Consider the following 15,327-nt stretch of genomic DNA (forward strand, 5'->3'; position numbering starts at 1 on the left):
TAACCTGATGATCTCTCCATCCTGTGTGTTGATATAAATGTCTGTGTGTGTCTATTGAAGGAATTAAATACCTTCTCATTGAGTTTTGGTCACAACTTTTAAAGTTCCCTTGCTTACTTACTCATTCAAGCAGGAGGGGAGAACAGAGGGAGCAGGAGGATACAGGGTAGGCAGTCCCCAGGGTCTTTGGTATAGACAGAAGGAGAAAAACTGGAAGAGAAAACAATAAATGATTCACCATTATGTGAGCAGCCTCTGCAACCCCCTTCCACTGCATCTGCAGCACAATTTCACTATTTATTTAATTACTGTATTTATTTACCACTTTTCTTACCCCTAGGGGGACTCAAAGAGGTTTAGAACATAATAATGGCAAAATTCAATGCCGTAAAACTAATTCATATATTTAAAACAGTAAACATATAACGATGTATTAAATCAATAAGACTATTAAACATGAGATAAAAACCATATTTAGACATTAAGAAAGAATTAAATAACCTAATATAAACATTAAAATCACATGATCCAAAATCATAGACAGGGGCCATTGCAAATATCAATTGCACATGTTCCCTATTTATTTCTTGCACTATATTACTTTACTGGCCACTCCTAGACACCCTTACAACTGAAAATGTGGGGAAACAATTGAATATAATACATTTTAATAAAATTATACAGATGTAATAAAATGTAACACGTAGCCGATGAGGAATTTCATATCTTCTGAAGTCTAGCAAGTATCGTGTTGACATTTTTGGTTTTTTGTATGCATATCTGCAAATATCCTTACATTCATATGAAATGGGAGGAGATAAGATTTGAAATGAAGTGGAAGAGATGAGATTTATCAAATGACACACCACATTTGAATGTCACTCTCTCTCTATGGAAATCTGATATGATTTACCAGAATGTCTTTTCCCTTATCTGTACATCATATACATGCCTTAGTTCTTTAGTGCTTTGTTCTCTAAATGACAAAGCACTGGTAGTGGGTTTTTTCACAGTTCAAGGAAGTGGAATGCATGCCAATAATATGAATTCTGTATTAAATTAGGCAAGTAATACCATTAAGTACTACATCAACATCTTGAGGCAAGGATGTGTACGCAGTATGTAATTGCAAGGTTGGTGTGGTTTCTTGCTCTTGGTACTTTTCTTTAAAAACTTCTTTGCACTCATCTATATCCCAACACAATCTGTATGAACATCCAAAAGGATGGCACTTTCAATTCTTTCTAAGACTGGAATTACTTTAAGAAGTGCAGGCACAGTCAGAATAAAGAAAATATCACTACAGACAAGCTTTCTCTCCCTCTAACTTGCATAAAATAGCATTTCTTTCTCCTGGTGAGGTATATATCCATAGCTGATAATAGCTGGAAGGTTTGTTCTGTGGTGTGAACTTTTGCTTGCCAAGGAAACCATAGTTTTATTACTATGAAAGCATCAAGGAGACGCTAGAGAGATTGCCAAAAGATTCTAAAAGCATTTCAACCTCTGTTTCTTTCCCCAAAGCATTATATTTAACAGTAACAAAATTAACAACCGGAGAATTGAATCACACAATGACTGTAGTTTTTGCAGTTTGCATTTTTCATTGGCTGTGGTCTTAACATTTAACTGGGAATAGATCTTGTGATGCATTGCATGTTCTTGGGTTCTCATTTGAATAAAGGCATTCCTGAACAGACCCAGCACTTGATCTTGACACTCACAGAAAAACAGCATTTACAAACATTTTTTGTCTACTAGCCCTGCAGAGATTAATTTCCATACAATCTTTCTCCACTTGGCAAACAGAATTTGCTTGGCAATAAAGTATTCAACATGTGGTCATAATAAAATTTTATTGTTGTTGTGGTTGATTATCTTAGAATAAAATCATACAATCGTAGAATCATAAAGTTGGAAGAGACCACATGGGCCATCTAGTCCAACTCTCTGCCATGCAGGAAAAGCACAATCAAAGTCTCCCTGACAGATGGCCATTCAATCTCTGTTTAAAAGTTTCCAAGGAAGGAGCTTCCACCACACTCTGAAGCGGAGAGTTCCACTGGTGAACAGCTTGTATGGTCAGGAAGTTCTTCCTAATGTTCAGGTGGCATCTCCTTTCCTGTAATTTGTACCAATTGCTCCGAGTCCTAGTTTCAAGGGCAGCAGAACACAAGCCCGCTCCCTCTTCCTTATGACACCCTTTCACATATTTATACATAGCTGTCTTGTCTCCCCTCAACTTTCTCTTCTTCAGGCTAAACATACCCAGGTCTTTAAGACGCTCCTCATAGGGCATGGTCTCCAGACCTTGGATTGTTTTAATTGCCTTCTCTGGATGCCTTCCAGCATGTCAATATCTCTTTTAAACTGTGTTGCCCATAATTGTATACAGTATTCTAGGTAAGGTCTAACCAAAGCAGAATATAAAGGCACCATGACTTCCCTCGATCTAGACACTCTACTCCTTTTGGTGCAGCCCAAAATCCCATTGTCTTTTTTAGCTGCTGCATCACATTGTTAGCTTGTGCTCAACTTGTTATCCATGAAAACTCAAGAACTTTTTAACTTGGACTGATGTCAAGCCAGGCATCATCCATTCTGTATCTTTGCATTTCATTTTTTTTTTGTCTAAGTGTAATATCTTACATTTGTTGAAATTCATTTTGTTAGTTTTGGCCCAGCTCTCTAAAGTCAGTTTGAATTCTGATCCTGTCCTCTGGAATATTAGCTATTCCTCCTAATTTGGTTATATCTGCAAACTTGAAAAGCATGCCCTCTAAACCTTCATCCAAGTCATTAATAAAGATGTTGAACAGTAGTGGGCCCAGGACCAAACCCTGCATCACCACTCATCGCTTCTTTCCAGAATGAAGAGGAACCATTGATGAGCATCCTTTATTTATTTATTTATTTATTTATTTATTTATTTATTTATTTATCATATATATAGCCTGCCTTTCTCTACCCCGAAGGCGAATCAACCCTTTGGGTTCGGTCACTTAACCAATTACAGATCCACCTAATAGTAGCATTGACTAGCCCACATTTGACTAGTTTGCATGCAAGAAGGTCATGGGGGACTTTGTCAAAGGCCTTACTGAAACCAAGATATGCCACATCCACAGCATTGCCTGCATTGACCAAGCTTGTAACTCTATCAAAAAAGAGATAAGATTAGTCTGGCATGACTTGTTTTTGAGAAATCCATGCTGACTTTTAATAATCACAGCATTCCTTTCCAAGTGATTGCAGACTGCTTCCTCCAGGATCTTTCCTGGTATTGATGTATTGATGATGATAACAATAATAATAACACACTTTTGTCTCACAATTGGGACATATATTTTAATACAAATGCACCCAGTTTTCATCTCCTTGACTCATTTTAGACATGAATATAAAACTCAGTATGTTTTGGAGACTGCGATATGATTTCAATACCAAAATATCAGTTTTAGAATACACGTGGAGAAATGAATGTGTACATTTTCTGTGCATATGTGTATACACACAAATGCATTTGAAAAAATGCAATTGAAAAACACGGACAAAAATGTATAAAGACATGTCAATTTAATCAATAGAAGAATCTATCAAAATGTGTGCTTTTGACAAATTTTCACAAGAATACTTCCATTTTGAAAAATCTCCATGTAAAACATTTGAATTTTTATGTAGAAAAAAGAGAGGTTGGAGGTTGATGACAAAAGACAATTTGATACGTGAAACATGATCAGCTTGAGGCTGGAAAAGTTTGACAAAATTAATCCTGACCAATTTATATAGGCCACATGAACTTGGAGGTGTCTATGGACAATGTCGGCTCTTCGGCTTAGAAATGGAGATGAGCACCAACCCCCAGAGTCAGATACGACTGGATTTAATGTCAGGGGAAAACCTTTACCTTTACCTAATTGTATTTTGTTGAAAATGAAATGCTAGAGTTTTTCTCACTGCTGAATGTTAACTGCTATGAAGGATGCTGAGGAAAGAAAGATGTCTGAGTACTAGGCTAGAGCAAATTTTTCGTTATTTCGTTAAATTCGTTAAAAATTCGTTTCGTAAGCAATTTTGAATTAATATTGAACCATCTGCTCACTGCCCTTACAAATATTACGAATTTGAATAATAAAAGTACCTTTTTTCGTTTGTTTCTGATGTCTTCGGATGAAGCTGTAGCCCCTCTGAGAGGAGAAGCCATGTTGGCATGCCTCTCAGCCAATCAGAGCGGAAGAGGGAGGGAGGGAGAGGCATGGACATCGATCTGCTAGCATTTTAAAAAAAATGTTGCTTCAAAAATCCCCAAAAATCAGTGGATGGGTCAAACATTATGAAACTTGATAGGCAAAGAGTACTTAATTTTTGCTTCCATTCTGGCAAATTTCATCATAATAGCTTTCATAATGCAGGAGAACGAAGCCTCTGAATATTGACCATTAATGAAGCAATTTGCCATAACGAGAGAAAAAACTCCATTTCCCAGAAGCCTTAGCAAGCCAATCAAAGTGGAAGGAAGAAGGACAGGGAAGCGTGGCTATCGATCTGCTAACATTTAAAAAAAATGTTGCTTCAGAAATCCCCAAAAATCAGTGGATGGGTCAAACATTATGAAACTTGATAGGCTAAGAGTACTTAATTTTTGCTTCCATTCTGGCAAATTTCATCATAATAGCTTTCAAAATGCAGGAGAAGGAAGCCTCTGAATATTGACCATTTATAAAAGCATTGGGCTGAAGCAAACGTTTCTCCAATAGTACTATGCCCACTTGTAAACTACAATTCCCATGTGTTCCAGGCCCTCTTTCCTCTTAACATTCCCCACCCCCTTTTGTCCTCACTTAGAATCATAGCGTCATTGAGTTGGAAGAGACCTCGTGGGCCATCCAGCCCAACCCCTTCTGCCAGGCAGGAAGACACCATCCAATCCCTCCCAACAGATGGCCATCCAGCCTCTGCTTAAAAGCCTCCAAAGAAGAAACCTCCACCACAGCCCGGGGAGAGAGTTCCACAGCTGAACAGCTCACAGTGAGGAAGTTCTTCCTAATGTTCAGGTGAAATCTCCTTTCCTGTAGTTTAAAGCCATTGTTCAGTGTCCTAGTCTGCAGGGCAGCAGAAAACAAGCTTGCTCCCTCCTCTCTATGACTTCCCCTCACATATTATACATCATGTCTCCTCTCAGCCTTCTTTTCTGCAGGCTAAACATGCCCAGTTCTTCAAGCCACTCCTCATAGGGCTTGTTCTCCAGACCCTAGATCATTTTAGTTGCCCTCCTCTGACCATCTTGACCAAACTTTCATACAGTATGTGAATTCTTGGAAGGTATGAGAAGTTTAGAGAGAAGGAGGGAGGAAGGGGTTTGAATTTTGGACTCCAATTGTGGCATGATTCCCCACTCTGCCACCCACTTGGGCAAGTCACACACTCTCAGCCCAGAAAAGCCAATGGAACAGGAAATAGCACTTTCAAACCAGGAACTAATTTCCTTATTCAGAGGCTGATGGCCATCTGTCAGGAAGGATTTGATGGTGTACTATGATTTCTGTTCCTGGGTGATAAATGTCATTTCCTAATTGGTTCTGTCATAGAAACATGGCAAAATCTATGACACTGCCTGAACTTTGTGCAAGCGACATGGATGGAACATATTATGGTTTGGTCCACCAATTTAACAAAGTTTCAGCCACAAAAACAAAGTTTCTGAAGTAAAACAATTACTTTCACAGTAAAGACAACCCAATGAAACAGGAAATAAGACTTTCAAACCAGGAACAGATTTCTGCAATTATTAAAAAATGGTTTATTATAAAAGCTATGAAAATTCGCCAAAAATCAGAGGATAAGGGAAACGTTCCAAATTTTGGTGAGCTATCAGTGTTAAATGTGTTCTACCACTGTACCAAGTTTGAAGAAGATCACTCAAAAAATGAGGGCGGGAGAGTCCTGTAAAATCTCCCCTCGTGCTGTTTTTTTGGCATGCGCGTCCGCCATTAACGAATTAATTTAGAAAATAACGAATTTTCGTTAATTTCGAATTTTTTGGGGGGCAAAATTTGGAAATGACATCAGAAACGAAACGCTGGCGCCCCCTACTTTTGAAACAAGTTTAGAATCAATTTTTTCATGGATCGCTCAAGCCTACGTGAGTACCCTTCTATTTCCAAGTCTACTTCTTCTTTTCTTCTTTTAAAAGAGAAATAGAGGTGGCATCGTTTTTTTTATTCCACCACTATTTTACATATCTAAATTTGGGTCCAGCATGCATATAAGTACTGGACCCAGATTTTGACAACTGCATGTGTGGTGTGTGTTTCTGTGTATATATATGTACACAAATAATTCTACCTTCACATGTAGACATGTTTCCTAATGGAAACAAAATCTTGTTTACAAGAACACTCATATTATATATTCTAAAAGGAAAGTGAGCTTTTTATTTAATCACATTTAATTAAAGTGCATTATTGTTAATTAAAGTTAATTAGAATACCCATTAGAAACATGCTGCTAGAAAATTCTCACCTTAACTTTTTATGTCCTTTGGATTAAAAGAATAATAAGAAGGGAAAAACTTGTCTAGATTTCTCAGAGGTAGTGTAACAGCTGCTCCTACTTGTGAAGGCAATGGCCAGCATTTGCTTTCAGGTAACAATGAAGCACAATTGCTTGGGAACAGCTCTGCTGAAATGAATATAGTACAGTGCCCTCTCACCCTAACAGTGTTCTTTTGCTCTTCTCCAAGGTGCTAAATTCTACCTATAATGCTTATTGCTTGGCATATCATTATGATGGGGGGACCTATGACCTATAGTGCTCATGCACTTACAAAGCTATTTTTAGATCCCAGATTTTTTCTTTTAGCCTCCTTTGATGTTGGGAGGTTCATATAGACACCACATGCCTAAACCATTTTTGTAAATTAGTTCGTGTTCTACTTTTGAAAGCTTGTGGCATGCTGATTTTGCCATGGCTTCCCCCAAGCCTCCAAATATTAGAAGCAAAAAAGAGTAGATATAATTTGACATTAAATTGTGGCAGGTTCTTACCATGCGATGGAGTGTTTTTGGTTTCACCAAAGTAGTAGTGTGCAACTTCAATTTAAAAAATCAGAATTTCAAAAGGGGAGGTTGGGGGAAAAAAGAAGCTTGACATGACATCAGTAAATTGAGGGAAAGCAGTTGGGTTAATGTTCAAACTGCAGTTTCAAGTTAACACTTCAAAGAAGTCAAAGAGAGGGCTAACATAACTTACCATGAAATAATTTTTAAGTGAGTAGAAAATAAAACAAAAAATTGCAAAGATACTGCTGTAAATATTACTAGGCAGTTAAAAAATGTCTGTGTTCCTTTTCTTTTCTTGTTTTCAACAGAGTTCAAGATATATATTTCAGCAGTTTACACAAATTGGTTTTTTTAAATTATCCCAATTGAAAAACTGCTATTTTGTCTTGTGAAAAATGGTGCAATTTAAGTGCTATGAATAACTGCTTAAGTGCAATGAACAACTTACCCTAAGGATGGAAAAATGCAAAGGAAACATTAACAACAAACTAAGAAAACTGTACAGTGTAGAAGCAGGGGGCACTTACGAACTAAAGCTAAAGAGATTATGGAGCAGCAGGGAGAAGAGAGAAATTGAAAAATTAAGTAGTTGAATGGAATGAGAGTGAAGCAGAGTTTTGGTTGTGGAAATTACAGATCTTCAAGTTGTTTGGACTTCTTTTTTTCTTTTTGCTGTTATGAGTTATGTGTATTTCCATTATCTGTAAACCAGGGTGGGAGAGGTTGTCATACAAAGAAATTGGGATGAGACAAGAAAAAAGCCACAGAGGAAGGAAGCATAGCTGGTAAAATTCCTCAGCTTAAAGAAAATGATGGGAAAATGGGAGATACTTTTTAGCTGGTAAATAATAATACACAAGAAGGTCGTAAACTGATCAAATTTCAGTGAACAATGTAGCAGAAGAATAAAATCTCAGTGTTGCTTATTAAAAGTTACAATATGTCTTATTTTTTCTCTGAAACACAAAAGAAAAGATGGCCAGATAAGAGTCATGCCCATCACAGAACACAAGTGAACGAAAAGTTGCAGTCTGTATCCTGTTATTAGTCCCACATACAGCAAATATGTTGGAATGGGATTTATGTGCATGTTACCAACAATTGATTTAATGTGACTATGTAGGACTAATCAATAGGATTCTGGACTGTATTTCTGGCTTCTTCCTAACCTTTCTGGGAAGTCATATTTTTTGAGATAACATGTGTTAAGGAGATAAGGAGAAACTAGGGTTGAGTCTATTTTGGAGTCAACTTTCAGCTGCTGCAGAGAGTCCACATGACATGTGGTTGGATTTGCAGTGGAAGTGCTTCATCCAGCCATTAATCTGGCTCATGGGGAATGGGATATACTCCAGATTTTGACCCTGAAGTTTTGGAAATATTCACAGCTGGATCAAGCTGGATCTGACCTGATGTACTACCCACATACCCAACTACCACATCACCAGCCACAAGTCACTCTTTTACAGAGATTTGATGGCAATGTTGCTTCTGGTGAGGTCACAACAGGGCCCAAGACATGTGACCAAGAAAAGTGATATTGGCAGCAAGCCTGTGTGAAGGAGTTATTTGCGGGTGATGATGCAGTAACGGCAGTCCCAATGCACCCTTAGCCCATCTGTTTGGACATTCAAAAAGCTCTTGCATCACTCCTGGGTTTCACTGGGGCAACTCTGAGTAATCTATTTCCTATCAATTGGGAATGTAGACATAGCCATGGCCATTCATAATAGCACATAGGAAGCTGTCTTATACTAAATCACATCATTGGTAGTGTCTTTCTGGGTTTTCAGAAGTTTTTCACTCTTGCCTAGAAATGCCAGAGACACATCCTGGGATCATTTGTATGCAAGGCATATGCCTTCCTATTGAGCTATAGTTCCTCTCAAAAAGTCTGCAGTTTAAATTATTAGCAATTGATGTCTATCAAAGCAAAAGTGGCTCAAAAACAAAGTTGCACAACAAACAAACTTACATGAATGAGTCAGGATGGGTTTGTCAAATCTTAAAATAATATTTTTCCATGGGGACAGCTTTTCAGACTTTTATAAAATTACAAAGATACAAAGAAATTCAAAATATCTGTCAGTGTGCTAAATTCCACGGATGATATTTACCCCAATCCCCAGAGGAAGCAGTAGGATTTTTGAAAAGCTTGGAAAACAAACCAAAAGACAAAGCCAACATTGAATTGGGGTTATATTTTAGGAGGGAAGATTTCTATTTTGCAATTGAAAATGAACATACTAATATTTAACATTTTTCTTTTTTCTTTCTTTTTTATATAAACTAAGGTAACACAGTAAAATGATAATAATAAAAACAATAAAAACATTAAAAACAATTGACATCCCCTCCTCTTCAAGCAAATGATGTTGATGCTTATTTATACCCTTTTTCTCTCCACAAAGGAGACTCAAAGCAGCAACTATCAAACTATTACATATATTTCTTGTTCTTCTTGCATTTCACCTTCTGCTAAAAATAAACCCAACATTTAAAATTAATATATAACCATAAATAATATCACATCAATAATTTATCTATTTTGACTAGAATTCCAATTCTTATAAATTTTAATAAATTTGCCTTTAGATTATTACCTTAATATCGTCCTCAATTTCATTTTCTTTTAATTTAATTTTCATTTTGTGACATAAACCAAGGCTGTAAGCATCATAAAAATATTTTAAATAACAATGCACAGTTAAATTAGTAGAAGCAACTGCTGCTCTGTAACTGAAGCACTGATTTGGGGAAACATTTCAATAGTTTTCTAGTCATGTGATCTTTAATTTGAATAGCGAATTTTCCTCAGTTAAGATGGGCTTCATAAATTTCTGTTGAAGCATGGGCATCCATGTAGATGGAAAATATTCTCGAATTTTAATTTTTTTAAAGCTCAAGCTGTTCTGATGCAACCATGTACAGCTTTGATAAATTTACCCAAACTCAATAGAAATTGAATTCTTCCTTTTTTTGAACAGTACAAATTCAGTGCATATTCTAACTTATTGCTAAAGTGTATTTAGTCTGCATTTTGTATTGGCAAGAGTCCCACCATATATACTGGAAAGGGTTAATACAGATAAATTAAAACTGAGTGAATATAGGCCAAAATGTGTCATTTTAACTGCCTTTGTCAAAATTCTTTTTTATTAATGAAGAATGGAATATGTACTAATTTCATGTTCTAATGAAGAAAACACTAATTTAAAAAGGTTTCTCTTTGTTGGGCAAGACTGTAGCAGTTTATGCAGATTTTTGATGAGTTTTTCACATTTTAGGACATTTGTAGGAAAAAAATCACAAAACCATTATTTTATTAACCTAAAAGTTTTTGTACATTATTTTTTCACATTTGAAATGGTCTCAAAACACACAAAATCTTATGGCATTGTTAAAAACCATATTTGGAATTGAGCACCAATGGTTTCAGGATAACCCATGACAAAGGAAGTTATTTCAGGCAGGTATTTAAGATTTCTCATACTATACCTTTTGCAATGCACTGAGAAAGGTGCACAGTATTGATTTAGCCCCACTGTGCAATATTTCAAGGTGAGATTTGGGGGGGGGGTGGAGGGTGACGTTTACATTTGTTTTGAACAATTTCCAGCATTATGGATATTTGCTTACAAAAATGGATCTCCAATAATGTGAATTTGTATCAAAATATCATATGGGAGAAAATTATTTACTTATTTATTTGTTTGTTTGTTTTACTTGTCCCCAAACCCCCCTCAATCTCCAAAATTACTCTCATAGCAATTCATTTTTGATGGGGTGAGAATGTGTTGAAATACTATTTCTCAAAAAAGATTAGTGTCACGCCCAGGCAGCGGAGCACTAAGAACCAAATACGGAGACCAATTATAATCTAATATCTTTATTAAGGAAATATTATAGTAGAATAAAAACAAGTATGAAATGTAGTCCAGCAATAGACCTTTCAAAGAAGGTCAAATATAGTCCAGAAATATATTGTCCAATATATTATATTAGAGTTCAAAGTTGTAATCCCAAAACCGAAACACACTCTACTTTCAAGCCGTAGAGTGGGGAAACGTCCAAAATGTTTCTAAGGTTCAAAGTAAGTCCAAAGCAAGAACTGGAGACAAGGCTAGATACTTGAGACAAAATCCAAGGCTGGAAACAAGACGAGATAGTCCATGAAAACTTGACAAGGCAAGGCAAGGCAAGGCAAGGTAAGGGAACTGAAGTTGCAGACTTAAAACGCAGTCCACACTAGGCTGGAACCGAAGTTATTCCTGAAGCTGATCTGTTGACTCCGCACGGATTCCCCTGTGTGGGGAACTTTTAAGAGCTCCAATCTTCCTGCAAAGCAGGTGTCCAGAGCTTCCTTTCCCAAGGGAAAGAGAAGCGAAACACATCTTCCTGCAGCTGCGTTCCTCCCTGCAAATTCACAGGAGAAACTTAGCTAATTAACGTCTTGTTTGGCTGCTAATCTGAGGCTTCTCCTTGATAGTTCTTTCTGGCCCCCATGTTTTCGTCATCATTATCCATGATGGCACTAGGATCAGAACTCTGAGGCCCATGAGACATCACAATTAGAAAATGTCTGAATATTCATTAAAGGGAAGAATAGTGCTTCAAGCATTTTTGCATGCACAGAAACAAAATTTAATGAATATTCAGACATTTTCTAATTGTGATGTCTCATGGGCCTCAGAGTTCTGATCCTAGTACTGTAGTACTATTGAAAAGTGGTGAGGGTAGCTGTGTAATATTTTTTCAATAGTACTACAGTGGTGCAGATTATTCCTCATCTCATTTGTAAGTCCTGTGGTTTCAGAGCACATGTATCTTATGTACCCCAAGAAAACCAATAGAATGAGGTCCCCATACCTATGGACTGTTGATCAAGTTCCCTCCATCCCCATATTCTACACATTTTCTTTTATTCTCCATAGAGGTAGACAAATCCTAATAGCTAAAGGCCACCCAGAACAGAATGCAGCTTGAAGTATAATTTTTTGCACTGAACCTTTTTGGGGCTCAAGATGTTTCTTAAAATTACACTCATCTGATTTGTGATATAAGCTTGTCCAGTTTGTGTAATCCTTATTTACATTAGGGAATGAGCACACAGAAAATTCTTATCTGGCTTAGATTTGAGTTACTGTACTTCTGGGATACTAGGAAATGCATATTTCACAGGAATTGATGTTCATACTATATTTACCAGCTTTTCTGGAAATGTAGTATTCCAGGACTTCTTATCCCTGGAATGTTGGGAATTGGAACTCACTCAAAATCCTGTCCTGTCCTAAGTGAATAAATTCCATATATCCAATTAGAATTCCTTTCAAGTGAATATATAGAATATTCCTGGTGGTTATATTGATTCAATAAAGAGATATTCTGCTTTATGGGCTTTAGATGTTTCTTTGCTCTGCTTACTTTTTTGATCTTTCAAAAAGTTTTACATTCATTTTCAAAATGTATACTTAAGTAACTTTATATCCAGTGAAGTATTTGCTGTGATTGACTAGGGTCCAGAAAGTTTCTGCACAAAACAAGCTAAGACAAAAACTCATTCAAAAGTGAGTTAACTTAATGGTTCCCTGGGGAGATCAAAGAATAAAAAAGATGAGAAAACATCCTAAGAAGATTAAAGCAAAGAATAAAGTATTTAAATGCTTTATGCGTACTGCACCCACTGTCATTTCTTTTGTAAAGCCCATTGGCACAACTTATTACAGCTATTAAACAAGTACTCCATATAGATTTTTATTCCAGCAAACTTTTTTGCACATTCTTAACTGAACCCCGGTGGCGAAGTGTGTTAAAGCACTGAGCTGCTGAACTTGCACACTGAAAGGTCCCAGGTTCAAATCCCAGGAGCGGAGTGAGCGCCCACTGTGAGCTCCAGCTTCTGCCAACCTAGCAGTTCGAAAACATGCCAATGTGAGTAGATCAATAGGTACTGCTCCGGCGGGAAGGTAATGGTGCTCCATGCAGTCATGCCAGCTACATGACCTTGGAGGTGTCTACGGACAATGCCGGTTCTTCGGCTTAGAAATGGAGATGAGCACCAACCCCCAGAGTCAGACATGACTGGACTTAACATCAGGGGAAACCTTTACCTTTTTAACTGAGTGTGCCAAAATGTAACTTAACCTTAACCTTTACAATGTTATGGTATTTCAAATTCCACAGTAAGTAGTAAGTAAGTAAATGTTTATTACGGTCGATGATCAGCTCATAACAGGTGTACCCAGTCCAGTATCATCCATTTCAAACCTGGTGGGTTATACACTTCAAACTTCATTAATAATAATAAAAATTATAAAATTGAATAATTTTCCTAATTAAAATCTAGGCTAAAGGCCACATGCAGGTAACTATTGAAACTTAACTAAACCCACGGGATCATCCAGGGCAGTCTCAAGTGAGGGAGTGGGGATGACACCTGGGGGGTAACCATAACTGCAAATAACAGTCTATAACTATAATGTTTGGTCTATATCTGATTTCCCATCTATACTCTGTAGGAGATGATTAAATATTTTGGCTCTCAATCATAGTCTGCTGAATTTTAATCGTAGTCATGCAGAACTTGGAGATGTTGTACATAATAGCCAAGATGGTATCTGAGAGCAGTAAGGTTACGTAAAATTGTCCGGAGCGTCCTGGATACGTAGTTGTCCATGGTGTGATGAGACGCGATCAAATGTCTCCATAAAACAGGTACTGCAGAAGCACATGCTCCGTTGTTTCTATGTGACCTGAGTCAGTAAGATGCAGTGTTTATTCAGAGGTTGAAGAAGTGGCTTCATGTGAGAGGAAAGAGATGATCCATAACATTTCTGAACCAGAGTGAGCCTGTCTGACATTCCTTCATTAAACATCATGATTTTCATATACAAATTTAGACCTTATATTTCCAATTTGGACATCACACAATCAGAGTGAACTTATGAGAACTCACTTCTAAATAAATATGCCTAAAAGCAACTTGGCCAACAAGGGGCAGGACATTGGGACTGCAAGGAAAGTGTATTTGGAAAGTATGGGATTGTTCTTTATGAAACAAAATGGAACTAGGCTATGCTAGCAATTTAAAAACACTGGAGCACATCCCCAAGGTCAATCAGTAGTTGGGTGGTGGTGGGTGTTTGTAGTTACCCTATGGCTCCTGGGTCATTGTCTGGGAAAAAGAGACATCATATTCCCAGTACTTCACTAAAAACATTTAAAATCTGGAAGGGAAATATTATTTTTTCCTCCCGTGAAAGGTGCCTAGGAATATCCAGCCACTTACTGACTGTGCATCTGTGTCCCAGTGCTATTAAGCTGAGGGTGGTAGTGGGAGGCCTTTACACCTCCACTATGATATAAAAAAAACAACATACTATGGTGTAATGGGAGAAGATGGCAGTGTATGTTATCAGTAGGATTTTGGTTAAAATCTCCAAATGACTTTTAGCTTAATCCAATTATTGTTCCAATTACAGTAGACTCAATTAATCAATGGGAACTTGCTAAAGCAACACATATGCACATGTAAGAGGATATTGGATGAACAGATTTAACCATATGTTTTATGTTTTTATATTGTTTTAAGTGTTGTAATTTGATTTTATTCATTGCTATGTTTTAACTATGTATAGGCATCGAATTGTTGCCAAGTGTGTATGCCACCCTGAGTCCTTCGGGTGAGAAGAGTGGGATATAAATGTTGTAAATAAATAAATAAATAAATAAATGTCTGGATTATTCTAGCTGGAATTAATGACTGGTTGTAGACCTTTCATTTTTAAACCAAGAAAAAAAATAACCATATAATCTGTGCAACTTGCATACTAGTTCCCATCTGGTGAAGAAAAGTCACAAAATATTGTGCTGCCCTCATTGGATAAGAATGATTACCAGGAATAACAAAAGCCTTAGAGACATAAAACCCTAACTCAAAATGAGCTGAAATGGGGGAATTAAAAGGCAAACAGAGTGAAAACTAGAGGGTTCCTGTACCTTTATTGAAAAGGGCATTTCTGTCAGGACTCAGACGCCTCTTAAAGGGCCACATACAATGAATAAAGATAACAAACGTTTATTAAATGATAATCTGAACCTAGGAACACTTAACTTCAGTTTTCCTAGTGAAAGTAAATGTCTGTGCTTCAAGAAAAGGCAAAAGTGCAGGAACAGAAAATAATCCGGATTATCTAGCCTGATAATCCATCTTAACTTCAACCAAACGTTTACTGAAACTAGTGCCATGTCCAGCTATGGCACAGAG

This window comes from Anolis carolinensis, chromosome 1 (assembly GCF_035594765.1).
Source record: "Anolis carolinensis isolate JA03-04 chromosome 1, rAnoCar3.1.pri, whole genome shotgun sequence".
NCBI lineage: Eukaryota > Metazoa > Chordata > Lepidosauria > Squamata > Dactyloidae > Anolis > Anolis carolinensis.